The following is a 12,962-nucleotide window of genomic DNA, read 5'->3' on the forward strand; positions in this document are numbered from 1 at the left end:
ACAGAAAAGAAAAATGGTGCTAGAAAATATTTACAGAAAAGATATTCCAAAATAGACAAAAAGTAACAGCAAAAAAACAGGATTATGGGTGAAAAGTACTTAGCAAGGTTCCCCTGGTCCTTGGTTCCATGCAATCAACTGCAGAATAAGTTCAGTCTGATGTATTGTCATTAATCATTTACTCTTATGATTGACCCTTAGCATTACTTTTTACACTATATTACCAAAAGTATTGGGACGTCTGCCTTTACACGCACATGAACTTTAATGGCATCCCAGTCTTAGTCCGTAGGTGGCCAACCCTTTGCAGCTGTAACAGCTTCAACTCTTCTGGGAAGGCGTCCACAAGGTTTAGGAGTGTGCCTCTGAGAATGTTTGACCATTCTTCCAGAAGCGCATTTGTGAGGTGAGGCACTGATGTGGACGAAAAGATGTGGACCTGGTTCGCAGTCTCCGCTCTAATTCATCTCTGTTGTGGGAACAGTTTTGGGATGGCCCCTTTCTGTTCCAACATGACTGCACACCAGTGCACAAAGCAAGGTCCATAAAGACATGGATGAGCGAGTTGAAGGAACTTGACTGGCCTGCACAGAGCCCTGACCATAACCCAATAGAACACCTCTAGGATGAATTAGAGCGGAGAATGTGAGCCAGGCTTACTCGAGCAACATCAGTACCTGACCTCACAAATGTGCTTCTGGAAGAATGGTCAAACATTCCCATAGACACACTCCTAAACCTTGTGGACAGCCTTCCCAAAAGAGTTGAAGCGGTTATAGCTGCAAAGGGAGGGCCAACTCAATATTGAACCCTACGGACTAATGCCCCGTACACATGATAGGATTTTCCGATGGAAAATGTGCGATAGGACCTTGTTGTCGGAAATTCCGACCGTGTGTAGGCTCCATCACACATTTTCCATCGGATTTTCCTGATACACAAAGTTTGAGAGCAGGCTATAAAATTTTCTGACAACAAAATCCGTTGTCGGAAATTCCGATCGTGTGTACACAAATCCGATGCACAAAGTGCCACGCATGCTCAGAATAAATAAAGAGATGAAAGCTATTGGCCACTGCCCCGTTTATAGTCCCGACGTACGTGTTTTACGTCACCGCGTTCAGAACGATCGGATTTTCCGACAACTTTTTGTGACCATGTGTATGCAAGACAAGTTTGAGGCAACATCTGTCGGAAAAAATCCTAGGATTTTGTTGTCGGAATGTCCGAACAAAGTCCGACCGTGTGTACGGGGCATTAGACTGGGATGCCATTAAAGTTCATGTGCATGTAATGGCAGGCGTCACAATACTTTTGGTAAGATAGCATAAGTCAAAGAAAGTTTAGTGTACAGGTTAGGCTGAAGCCTAAAAGAAGATTTTTTTTTTTTTTTTTACCATAGACAAGTAAACAATACAAGTTATGGCTCTGCTGCAAAGCTAAGCAAGAGCTGACGACCTGACCTCAACCCGATAGAACACCTTTTGGATGAATTAGAGCGGAGAGTTGCAACTGCCATTTGCAGCCATCTTTTCAGGTCCCTGAAGAGAGTGTTTACAGAATTAAGATAAAGGCTTTAAAGTGTTTTAGGATTCTCCAGCAGACACTCACTCAGTGCAATTTATTCTAACTTTATCTATGTTCCTAGATGACAATCAGCATATTGTTGAACGGAATGAAATTACAATATGATATTAGAGCTGCACGATTCTGGCCAACATGAGAATCATGATTTTTTTGCTTAGAATAAAAAGATCACTATTCTCTCACGATTCTTGCGGCGTAAATCTTTCACATTATACAAAAAAATTGGGCTAACTTTACTGGTTAGTTTTTTTTTTTAATTCATTGAAGTGTATTTTTTCCCCCAAAAAATTGCATTTGAACAACTGCTGCGCAAACAGAGTGTGACATAAAATATTGCAACAACCACCATTTTATTCTCTAGGGTCTCTACTAAAAAATATATATATAATGTTTGGGGGTTCTAAGTAGTTTTCTAGCAAAAAAAAAAATGATTTTAACTTGAAACCAACAATTGTCAGAAAAAGGTTTAGTGTTTAAGTGGTTAAACTTCCCTCAACACCAAAGTGTATCCCTCTAAAGGACAAATCATTACAATGTTTATACTTAAGTTCAACTGCTAAAGAATGTTGTGATACTTAGCAGACTGCCCGTTTTTTTTTTCCTTTCTTTTGACGGCTGTCGGCTTTAGCAGAGCAGAGAGAATTCTCTGCATAGAAAGAATCAGGAAATACTTTGTCAAGATCGCAAGAGGAAAAAAATTGCGATAATGATTCTTAACGATTAATCGTGCAGCTCTATATGATAGATGATATGGCTCTTATGCACATTCCACTTAGGATGTTTAAAGCGGTGGTTCACACAAAAATTGAACCTCCGCTTTTCGGAACCCTTCCCCCCCTCCGGTGTCACATTTGGCACCTTTCAGGGGGGAGGGGGGTGCAGACAGGGCCAGACTGGTCTACTGGGATACCGGGAAATTTCCCGGTAGGCCGCCTGCCCTGGGGCCGCTTTGAGCGACGACTGCAGCGCTCTCCTCCCTCTGTCCTCGGGCGCTCATATATCACGGAGCTTGGTCTGTGTGCAAGGTCCTGCCCCCCTAGACTGGCTCGTGTGACAGTAGATTGAATCAGTGTTCCGCCTATCACACAAGCCGGTCTAGGGGGGCGGGACCTTGCACACAGACCTAGCTCCGTGATATACGAGCGCTGGAGGACAGAGGGAGGAGAGCGCTGTGTTATCCATAAAAAGGTGAGGCTGACATTAGTGGGCACAGAGGCTGCAATTGGTGGGCAGAGGGGCTGCAATTGGTGGGCAGAGAGGCTGCAGTTGGTGGGCAGAGAGGCTGCAATTGGTCGACACAGAGGCTGCAATTGGTGGGCAGAGAGGCTGCAATTAGTGGGCAGAGAGGCTGCAATTGGTGGGCAGTGGGACTGCGATTGGTGGGCAGAGAGGCTGCAATTGGTGGGCAAAGAGGCTGCAATTGGTGGACACAGAGGCTGCAATTCGTGGACACAGAGGCTGCAATTAGTGTGCAGAGAGGCTGCAATTGGTGGGCAGAGGCGCTGCAATTGGTGGGCACAGAGGCTGCAGTTGGTGGGCAGAGGCGCTGCAATTGGTGGGCACAGAGGCTGCAGTTGGTGGGCAGAGAGGCTGCAATTGGTGGACACAGAGGCTGCAATTAGTGGGCACAGAGGCTGCAATTGGTGGACACAGAGGCTGCAATTAGTGGGCAGAGAGGGTGCAATTGGTGGGTAGAGGCGCTGCAATTAGTGGGCACAGAGGCTGCAGTTGGTGGGCACAGAGGCTGCAATTGGTGGACACAGAGACTGCAATTAGTGGGCACAGAGGCTGCAATTGGTGGGCAGAGAGGCTGCAATTGGTGGGCAGAGAGGCTGAAATTGGTGGGCAGAGAGGCTGCAGTTGGTGGGCAGAGAGGCTGCAATTGGTGGATGACACAGAGGCTGCAATTAGTGGGCACAGAGGCTGCAATTAGTGGGCACAGAGGCTGCAATTGGTGGGCACAGAGGTTGCAATTGGTGGACACAGAGGCTGCAATTGGTGGTGCAGAAAGGCTGCAATTGGTGGGCAGAGAGGCTGCAATTGGTGGGCACAGAGAGGCTGCAATTGGTGGGCACAGAGAGGCTCAAATTGGTGGGCACAGAGAGGCTCAAATTGGTGGGCACAGAGAGGCTGTATTCGTGGGCACAGGGAGGCTGCATTGGTGGGCACAAGGAGGCTGCATTGGTGGGCACAGTGAGACTGCATTCATGGGCACGGTAAAGCTGCATTTGATGGGCACAGTGAGGCTGCAATGGTGGGCACAATGAGGCTGCAATGATGGGCACAGTGAGGCAGCATTGGTGGGCACGGCGAGTCTGAATTGATGGGCACGGCAAGGCTGCATTGATGAGCAGGGTGAGACTGCACTGATGGTCATGGCGAAGCTGCATTGATGGGCACGGTGAGGCTGCATTGATGGGCACAGGGAGGCTGCATTTGATGGGCAAGGAAGGGAATAATGACGTTATGATGTTGGGCTGGTATAATAATGCTATAGGGCTGGTACGATATTTTTTCCAGGGCTGGTTTTTATTCTCAGTCTGGCCCTGGGTGCAGATACCTGTATAATACAGGTATTTGCACCCACTTCCAGGCATAGACTCCCGCGTCCCGTCCCGTCCCCCCCCGCTGTCTGCTGGGAAACACACAGGTCCCAGAGACAGCAGGGACCATCCAGATTGCGCAGCGCGACTCGCGCATGTGCAGTAGGGAACCGGGAAGTGAGGCCGCGAGGCTTCACTTCCTGATTCCCTCACCGAAGATGGCGACGGCAGCACCCGAGAGCCGAGGGACAGATCAGCTTCAGGTGCCGACATCGTGGCATACCTGGACAGTTAAGTGTCCATATTTCAAAAGTCAGTAGCTGCAGTATTTGTAGCTGCTGACTTTTTAAAAAAAAATTTCGGCAGACCTCCACTTTAATGCATCTCATTCACCTACTGGTCATTGTTGCATAGGTGTTCTTGGAGTCTAACCAATTGGCATTTTCTCATACATCAGTGTAATCACTTCTTAGTATGTAACTCCCTCACAGTACTAGAATATGATTAGAGCTTGGGGTTGAGTTGTATGAAAGTAAGGTTTTAGCCCGGGTTCACACTGATGTGGTGTGGGACAGAACATTCCTGTGTGAATTACATGCGTTGTCTCTGGGGAGGGGTTTGAGCCATGGATTTGTATGGCTCAAATCGCACCAAACTGGTGCAGGATCCTTTTTTGGTCCGCACCAGAATCTACAGATCCAATTCTGTACATCACGCTGCGTTCTGCAAACCGATTGCGGGGTGTCATTAACTTAACATACACTCCGCAATCGCTTCGCATGGGCGGTTTGCAATTTAGATGCGCTGCCGAATCCAAAAGCTGTGAATTCATACCGCATCGCTTGTGAACCCAGGCTTATGTCAAAAAAACGGAAAATTGTATACTCACCTTTCCGTAATTTTCCTTTCCTGACGCATCTTCATGGCAGCACACACTGGGTTGTGACTCCGCCTCCACAACCTGACAGGATTGGTCTAGCTATAAAAGTTGAAGAGAGATGACCCCCACCATTCTCTGTATATATCATCTAAGAACAGGTTGGGAACCTGTGTGCTGCCATGAAGATGCGTCAGGAAAGAAAAATTACGGAAAGGTGAGTATACAATCTTCCGTTTTCCTGACGCCTTCATGGCAGCACACACTGGGAAATAACTCTTGTGAACCCAGGCTTATGTCAAAAAAATGACTTACAGATGTGCACTGCTTCTAAATTATTTAACGACAGGGCAACCATTTATGACCAGGATGCATTAGATCCTGTTGTGGACTTTGGTAGAGGTTTTATGACTTTGCAATTTTACAGTGGGGCTTAATTGGAAGTCTTTGGAGGCTTTGAAGATCCTGTGCTAAGTACTGTTTATGATACTGGTTTGTGTCAATGCACCTTAAAGCTGTTCAGTTGCCCTCAGAGACATTATATTTTGGTCTGACCATTTTTGTCTCTGACTGAATTTTAGCAAAATAAAGGCACTGAGTTCAGTATGACCTAACTATTTTCCACACTCAGTTTGGGGGTCATCAGACTTCACCTTCGTAACAATTTATACGTGATTAAGTGCATTTTTTTTTAAATGCAAGCAGTGTAAGTACCTGAATTTGACTTGGTATCAGTCTCTTGCAGTTCCTATAGAGAGCTCAAAAAGAATTAAGGAAGAAGCAGCACAAGGAACCAATCAGGTGCGTGCATGCGCTAATAGGAGGAGAGGAGAGAAATGTTTTGTGCTGATTCTGCTTTAAGGCTTGGCTTCCACTATTGCAACCCCAAAGGCGTGTGATTTTACCGCAATTTTTTGCTGCGATTTTACCGCAATGTTTTGCCGCGGCTTGAAGCAATGCCTGTGTATTCTTGAGGTCTATGGACCTCAAGTCGCATCAAAGTGGGACCAAAGTAGTGCAGGGACTACTCTGAAGTCACTGCAACTTGAAGTCGCACAGATATGAACGGTACTTATTGGAAATCATGGGGTACGACTTGTCATGCTACTTTTCAGTCCCAAGTCACATGAAAAGTCGCACTAGTGGAAACCGAACCTTACTGTCCAGGTACTGGGTGGGATAGGAAAAAGACGTGTAACTGAAACGGTGGATACAGGTACTCACATTTTTACACATAAAAGTACAGCCCGGAACTGAGCGCAGCATAGGTGTAGGGCTAGCATGACTAGGGTGGAGCTGTGAGGCGGAGATAAAGGGGTTAACTAGCCAGGCAGTGGGGGGAGTTTGGTATACTTTTAGGAGGGTGGAGCTTAGGGGCAGGGGTCAGTTGGGAAGAAGTAGGTAGTGAGGAAGGTGAATTTCGGCGGTGCAGGTTAGATAGTTAGCATGGGGGATGTGGAGCGTTTGTTGCAGCAGCTGCGGGAGGAGACGGCGGCTAGGGGGACCGAGTGGCTGCAATCCACCTTGGCATCCTTGCTTCAGGGTCCCAGCCAGGCATCCACTAGCACGCCCGCACAGCTCGCGGAACGGCCACGCGCTAGGAGGTCGCGACCTCCCGAGCGTTTTAGTCCTGCGGCCGACGGGGACAGGGGGAGGACTGGAGCCAGTGAGATAGAAGGGGAGCCGCCTGTGAAGAAGTCGTCGGCGGCGAGTACACGGTCACGGCGGGCGCGGGGGGGGAGCGCATCAGTGGGCCCTGCTCCCGCTCCTACAGCGGGGGAAGAGAGAAGGAGAACGGCGGCCTTGGCAGGCTCCCCGCCTGGTCGGAAGGCGGCTCGGCGGGGGAGAGAGGTCGCGACGGGTGACGGCTTGGCAGACAAGGCGGCCGGGGCCTGTATTCCAGAGAGGAGAGGCCGCAGCAGGCTGGCGGACGTTACAGGTGGAGTTCGGGGGGACCATGTCGCTTCACGGTCCAGGAACACGGCGAGGCGGGTTTCGCCAGCTCGGCCTGTAGCCCGGCAAGGCAGTGCCAGACCTCGTGTGGAGTTAGAGCGAACGGCGCAGGGTGATGACGTCACGCCTGGGCGCTCGGCGGCAACGGGGAATCCTGACCAGCGGCCTGGTGAGAGGGATCACGAGATGGCCGGGAGTTCCCAGGACAGCCTGTCTGAGGGTGAAATTGACGAGCGGCACACAGCAGAAGGACGGGAGACGACGCATAGAACTGGTGACACGGCTGGAAGTCCGGTGCAACGGAGGCAGCCAGGTGAGCGGGTTGTGGTACCTTTTTCCTCTATGGTTAGAAATGCTAGGCCCTCAAAGGGGGGGACAGTGGGGACAAATGATAGGGAGGCTGGGGAGGGTCCCAGTGCGGGTATACAGTCCATGGGAACGGCTGGGGAACAGGCTGGGGGGATGGTGCAGGTGTTATTAGCAGGTCTCAGGGAGGTGCTTGCACGCTGTGAGGCTAGCGCACGGCCGGTGAGTGGCATTTCCCCTGTGGCTGCGTGGGCAGTGCCCGGCATCGTTATGGGTCAGGGAGCTGCGCTGGCAGCCCCAGGCCCGGTGGTAGCTCCAGGAGGTACGGTATCGGTGGGGGACACGAGTGTTGGGGGGATGGGGGCGGCCAGTACAGGGCCCCCACCGGCAGCGCCGGTGGTGGCGGCTGCAGCGACCACAGTGGCTGTGGATGCGGCTGCGGCCGGTAAAGGGTCGGCTGGTCTGGATGGGTTGCGTTTGGCGGATGCTGCCAAATGTGAAGTATACGTGTGTTTTGAAGGGCCGTTGGGAGCGCACTTAAAGGCAGAGATTAAGGAGCGCATTTGGAAGGGGGAATACGTTGAAATTTTCTCTCTGTTGCCTTTGGAGAAGTTTAACCTGGACAAGGTTAAGCCGGATGAGAGCAAGAAAGAGGAAGAGGAGAAGAGGCGCTATCGCTTGATTCCACGTACGTTTGCAAATTGGTTGCAGGCGTTCGCGATTCTGGCGAGTGTGATTGGGGAAAAGGCGCCGGAGAATTGCTCGCCGCTCTTCTGTTACCTCGATTCCATCGGGGAAGCACAAAGAGTGTATGGTGGGACTGCATGGCTGCGCTACGATGAGCAGTTCAGGCAGAAAAAAGCGGTTCGCCCTTCAATAAGGTGGGATCACAAAGACATTAGTCTTTGGATGAAGCTGATGTCTTCTCCAAGGGGTTCTTTGCCGCCCTTTCAGGGTGGGGCCGGGGGTTCGGGGTTGTCTGGACAACCGGCCGGAGGGCGAGCGGGTTTCTGTTGGCAATTTAATGCGGGAAGTTGCAAATTCGGAGCCAAGTGTCGGTTCCGACATGAGTGCTCTTCATGCGGGGGCTCCCATCCGCAGTCCAGATGCTTTAAACACGGACGTGGAAAGGGAGGGGATGTTGGAAAAAGGGAAGACGCCGGTGAGGGTAGAAAGGATGGTTCCCTTTCTAAAGCGGTATCCTGATAGGGATGTGGCCCGGCTGTTGGAATTGGGTTTCAGGGAGGGGTTTCAATTGAATAGTCAGCTCAGGGTGGTTCCGCCAGCAGCAAAAAATTTGAAATCGGCAGAGGAGCACGCTGAGGTAGTTACGAAAAAATTGTTAAAGGAGGTGGCGTTGGGCCGGATGGCCGGTCCGTTTAGGGCACCGCCGGTACAAGATTTGGTGATATCCCCGTTGGGAGTGGTGCCTAAGAAGGAGCCGAATCAGTTTCGGCTCATTCACCATTTGTCCCATCCTAGGGGGGGGTCGGTTAATGATTCCATTGATCCGGACCTCTGCACGGTGTCGTATACGTCTTTTGATGAAGCAGTGGCATGGGTGCAGCGCTTAGGCCAGGGGGCCTTACTGGCTAAGACGGATATTGAGGCGGCTTTTCGCCTCTTACCAGTTCATCCGAAGTGTTGCCGATTGTTGGGTTGCCGCTGGCGGGGAGAGTATTTTGTAGATAGGTGCTTACCCATGGGGTGTGCTATTTCATGTTCGTTGTTTGAGCAGTTTAGTTCGTTTTTGGAATGGGCAGTGCGGGATACCTCCGGCCTGCACTCTGTTATACATTATTTAGACGATTTTTTGTGTATGGGGCCGGCGGGGAGCAAGGTTTGTGCATCTTTGTTGGGCACAATCCAACATGTGTTCGCCAATTTTGGGGTGCCCTTGGCTGTGGACAAAACGGAAGGCCCGGTCACCGAGTTGTGTTTTTTAGGGATTGTAATTGATACCGTGGCCATGGAGTGCCGGTTGCCACTAGATAAATTGGAAGGTTTGAGGCAGGAGGTTGCTGAGGCCATCAAGGGGAAGAAGATTCAACTTCGGGGGTTGCAATCGCTGCTTGGGAAGTTGAATTTTGCCTGCAGGATTATGCCCATGGGGCGTGTGTTTTGCCGGCGTTTGGCGGCTGCCACGGCGGGGGTGCGGGCCCCACACCACTTTATCAGGTTAGGGTCGGAACTCAAGGAAGATTTGAGAGTTTGGGATTCTTTTCTAGCGTCCTATAATGGATGTTCACTGTGGTTGGAAAAGGCTGTTTCCAATTTTGAGATGGAATTATTTACGGACGCGGCTGGGTCCGGTGGTTTTGGGGCCTTTTTTCAGGGTAGGTGGAGCGCCGGGGAGTGGCCGGAGCATTGGAAGGAGGAGGGTTTGGTACGTAATTTGGCGGCTTTAGAGCTTTTTCCCATCGTGTTAGCGATGGAGTTATGGGGCGAGGAGTTTCGGAATAGGCGGGTAAGGTTTCATTGTGATAATATGGGGGTAGTGCAGGCCATTAATAACAACACCGCGTCGTCGCCACCGGTGGTGCGCTTGCTGAGGCATTTGGTGTTGCTTTGTTTAAATAAGAACTGTTTTGTTACTGCTGTGCATGTTCCTGGGATTGAGAATACTGTAGCTGATGCATTATCTCGTTTCCAGTGGGACAGGTTTCGTCAACTGGTGCCGGACGCGGAAGTGCAGGGGAGTCCTTGCCCAGAGAGTTTGTGGAGCATCGTGTTACCACGGCACAATTGTTGATTCGTAGGTCTGTCTCGGCAACTACTTGGCAAGCATACAGTAAGGTGTGGTTGGAATGGGAGGCGTTAATGCGGGAAGTAGGTGATGATGTTGGTGGGGAGAGCAAGATACAGTTACTCCTGTACTTTATAGGACGGAATTTTGAGCAGGGGGTATCGGCGGCATATATGGCTCGCAAGTTGGCTGGTTTGGCGTTTATGTTCCAAATGGCGGGTAAGCGGGATGTTACAAAGGATTTTAGGGTACGGCGTGCTATGCGCGGATATCGCGCTGGTCGAGCGGCTGCCGACACAAGACGCCCGGTTTCATTTGCCGTGTTAGGTGAAGTAGTTACGCAGTTGGAGAATGTTTGTCGGTCTAGGTTTGAGTATGTGCTGTTTAGGGCAGCATTTATATTGACTTTTTTCGGGGCGTTTCGGGTTGGGGAATTAGTGAGTAAGAATAAAAGGGGGGAAGGCGGTGTGGATGTACAAGATGTACAGCTGCGGGGTGATGCTTTAGGTGTCTTCCTCAAGAGGTCCAAGACAGACCAATTGGGAAAGGGGGCATGGGTGGAGTTGCGGTCGGTCCCAGGTTCCCCCTTGTGTCCGGTGACGGCTGTGGGGGAATTCTGTAGGGTTAGACCTGCCGGGGGAGGGACGTTTTTTCGTCATGAGGATGGTTCGGCCCTGTCCCGCTTTCAGTTTCAGGCTGTCTTTCGGCAATGTCTGCGGGCGACTGGGCGAAAAGCGGAGGAGTATTCTTCCCATTCGTTCCGCATTGGGGCGGCTACGGAAGCGGTTCGTTGGGGTTTGGAGGAGCAGGTAGTACAGCGTATTGGGCGTTGGGAATCGGCACGCTTTAGGCTGTATGTTCGCCCTACCTTGTTGTAGAATGGGAGAGGGGGAGATTGTTGGTTTGTTGGGAACTGTATTACAGAAAGAGTGTTATAATTGATTTGCTATATTTTTCTCTGTGTTTTGTCTCTTGTTTTTTCAGGTGCAGCAACCTGCCTAGTATGGATCTTTGGACACTCTTATGTCTATTGGGGTGCCAGAAGGGCAGATGTCAGGAAGGACGGCAGGTTGTTGGGTTTGGCGGGGGAGGAAGGGACGGTGCGGTGGATCGGTTTCCCGGGGATGTTATGGTCTAGGGTTGTTCCGGAAATGCATAAGTTTGCTGGTCTTGATCGCCCTCCGGATGTAGTGGTATTACATGTGGGAGGCAATGATTTGGGAGTGAGGTGTGCTCGGGAACTGATTAGGGATATAAAATTTGATCTGCTGCGCCTGCAATCCAGCTTTCCTGACACTATATTTGTGTGGTCGGATATGGTGGCCAGGACAGCTTGGCGTTTGGCGCGCTCTGTGGCAGGATTGAATAGAGCGCGTGTGAAAGTTAATAAAGCGGTAGCAAAATTTTTTGTGAGGAATGGAGGTTTGGCTGTTCGTCACAGGGAGTTGGAGGAGGAGACGTGGCGCTTTCTGCGCTCGGATGGGGTACATCTGAACGCGATTGGCCTTGATTTGTGGCAGTTGGGATTACAAGATGGTGTGCAGAGAGCAGTTAGAGTTTGGAGGGCGACGCACACGTAAGGTTGTCACGTGTTCGTCCCGTGGCAGTAGGTATTGGGGGTCTTTGAAGGCGGTGATGAGTATAATTGTGGTTTAAAATGGGGGTTGGGCTCATACGGATGTATGGGCGTCCTTTCCCAAAAGAAAAATGGCAACATTGGTGGTAGGAAAATTGCATCTGGAAGGATTAATGTGCTTGTCCCTGAGCTTGCGTAATGCACGGCGTGGGGCCTTACATGGGGATACCGATGCAATGAGTTGGAAAAAGTTAGAGTTTGCCTTCAAAGATCTCCTAGAAAAATAAAAGTTGTTATGCTGTATAGTTGGTTTAATGTTATTTATAGATGTATTTATAAGCATTTAAGTTATATGTTGAAGAATGTTGATATTTCTGGTATTCTTTGTTATAATAAAAGGCTGCTATGGCCATTCGACTCCAAAAAGAGAAGTTTGTGTCGTCTGGTCATTTGGGTAAGGAGTAGATAGTGAATAAGCTGGGGTAATTAATGGAGCCTCACTATATGCCACATCCCATAGTCAAGTACAGCCCGGAACTGAGCGCAGCATAGGTGTAGGGCTAGCATGACTAGGGTGGAGCTGTGAGGCGGAGATAAAGGGGTTAACTAGCCAGGCAGTGGGGGGAGTTTGGTATACTTTTAGGAGGGTGGAGCTTAGGGGCAGGGGTCAGTTGGGAAGAAGTAGGTAGTGAGGAAGGTGAATTTCCCGCCCGCCCTCCCTATAGGTATGTAGTAGTGGGTTCCGGGAGCGTGGAAGGATAATTTTGTTTCTTCAGGGGGTGTTCAATTGTCAGAGTAGGGGTAATTATTTAAAAAAAAAAAAAAAAAAAATGTCGTAGCGGCAGTAGGTATTGGGGGTCTTTGAAGGCGGTGATGAGTATAATTGTGGTTTAAAATGGGGGTTGGGCTCATACGGATGTATGGGCGTCCTTTCCCAAAAGAAAAATGGCAACATTGGTGGTAGGAAAATTGCATCTGGAAGGATTAATGTGCTTGTCCCTGAGCTTGCGTAATGCACGGCGTGGGGCCTTACATGGGGATACCGATGCAATGAGTTGGAAAAAGTTAGAGTTTGCCTTCAAAGATCTCCTAGAAAAATAAAAGTTGTTATGCTGTATAGTTGGTTTAATGTTATTTATAGATGTATTTATAAGCATTTAAGTTATATGTTGAAGAATGTTGATATTTCTGGTATTCTTTGTTATAATAAAAGGCTGCTATGGCCATTCGACTCCAAAAAGAGAAGTTTGTGTCGTCTGGTCATTTGGGTAAGGAGTAGATAGTGAATAAGCTGGGGTAATTAATGGAGCCTCACTATATGCCACATCCCATAGTCATGTGTAAAACGGGTAAATGTAAGATGGCAAAGAGAAG

The sequence above is a fragment of the Aquarana catesbeiana genome, linkage group LG12 (assembly GCF_042186555.1).
Source record: "Aquarana catesbeiana isolate 2022-GZ linkage group LG12, ASM4218655v1, whole genome shotgun sequence".
NCBI lineage: Eukaryota > Metazoa > Chordata > Amphibia > Anura > Ranidae > Aquarana > Aquarana catesbeiana.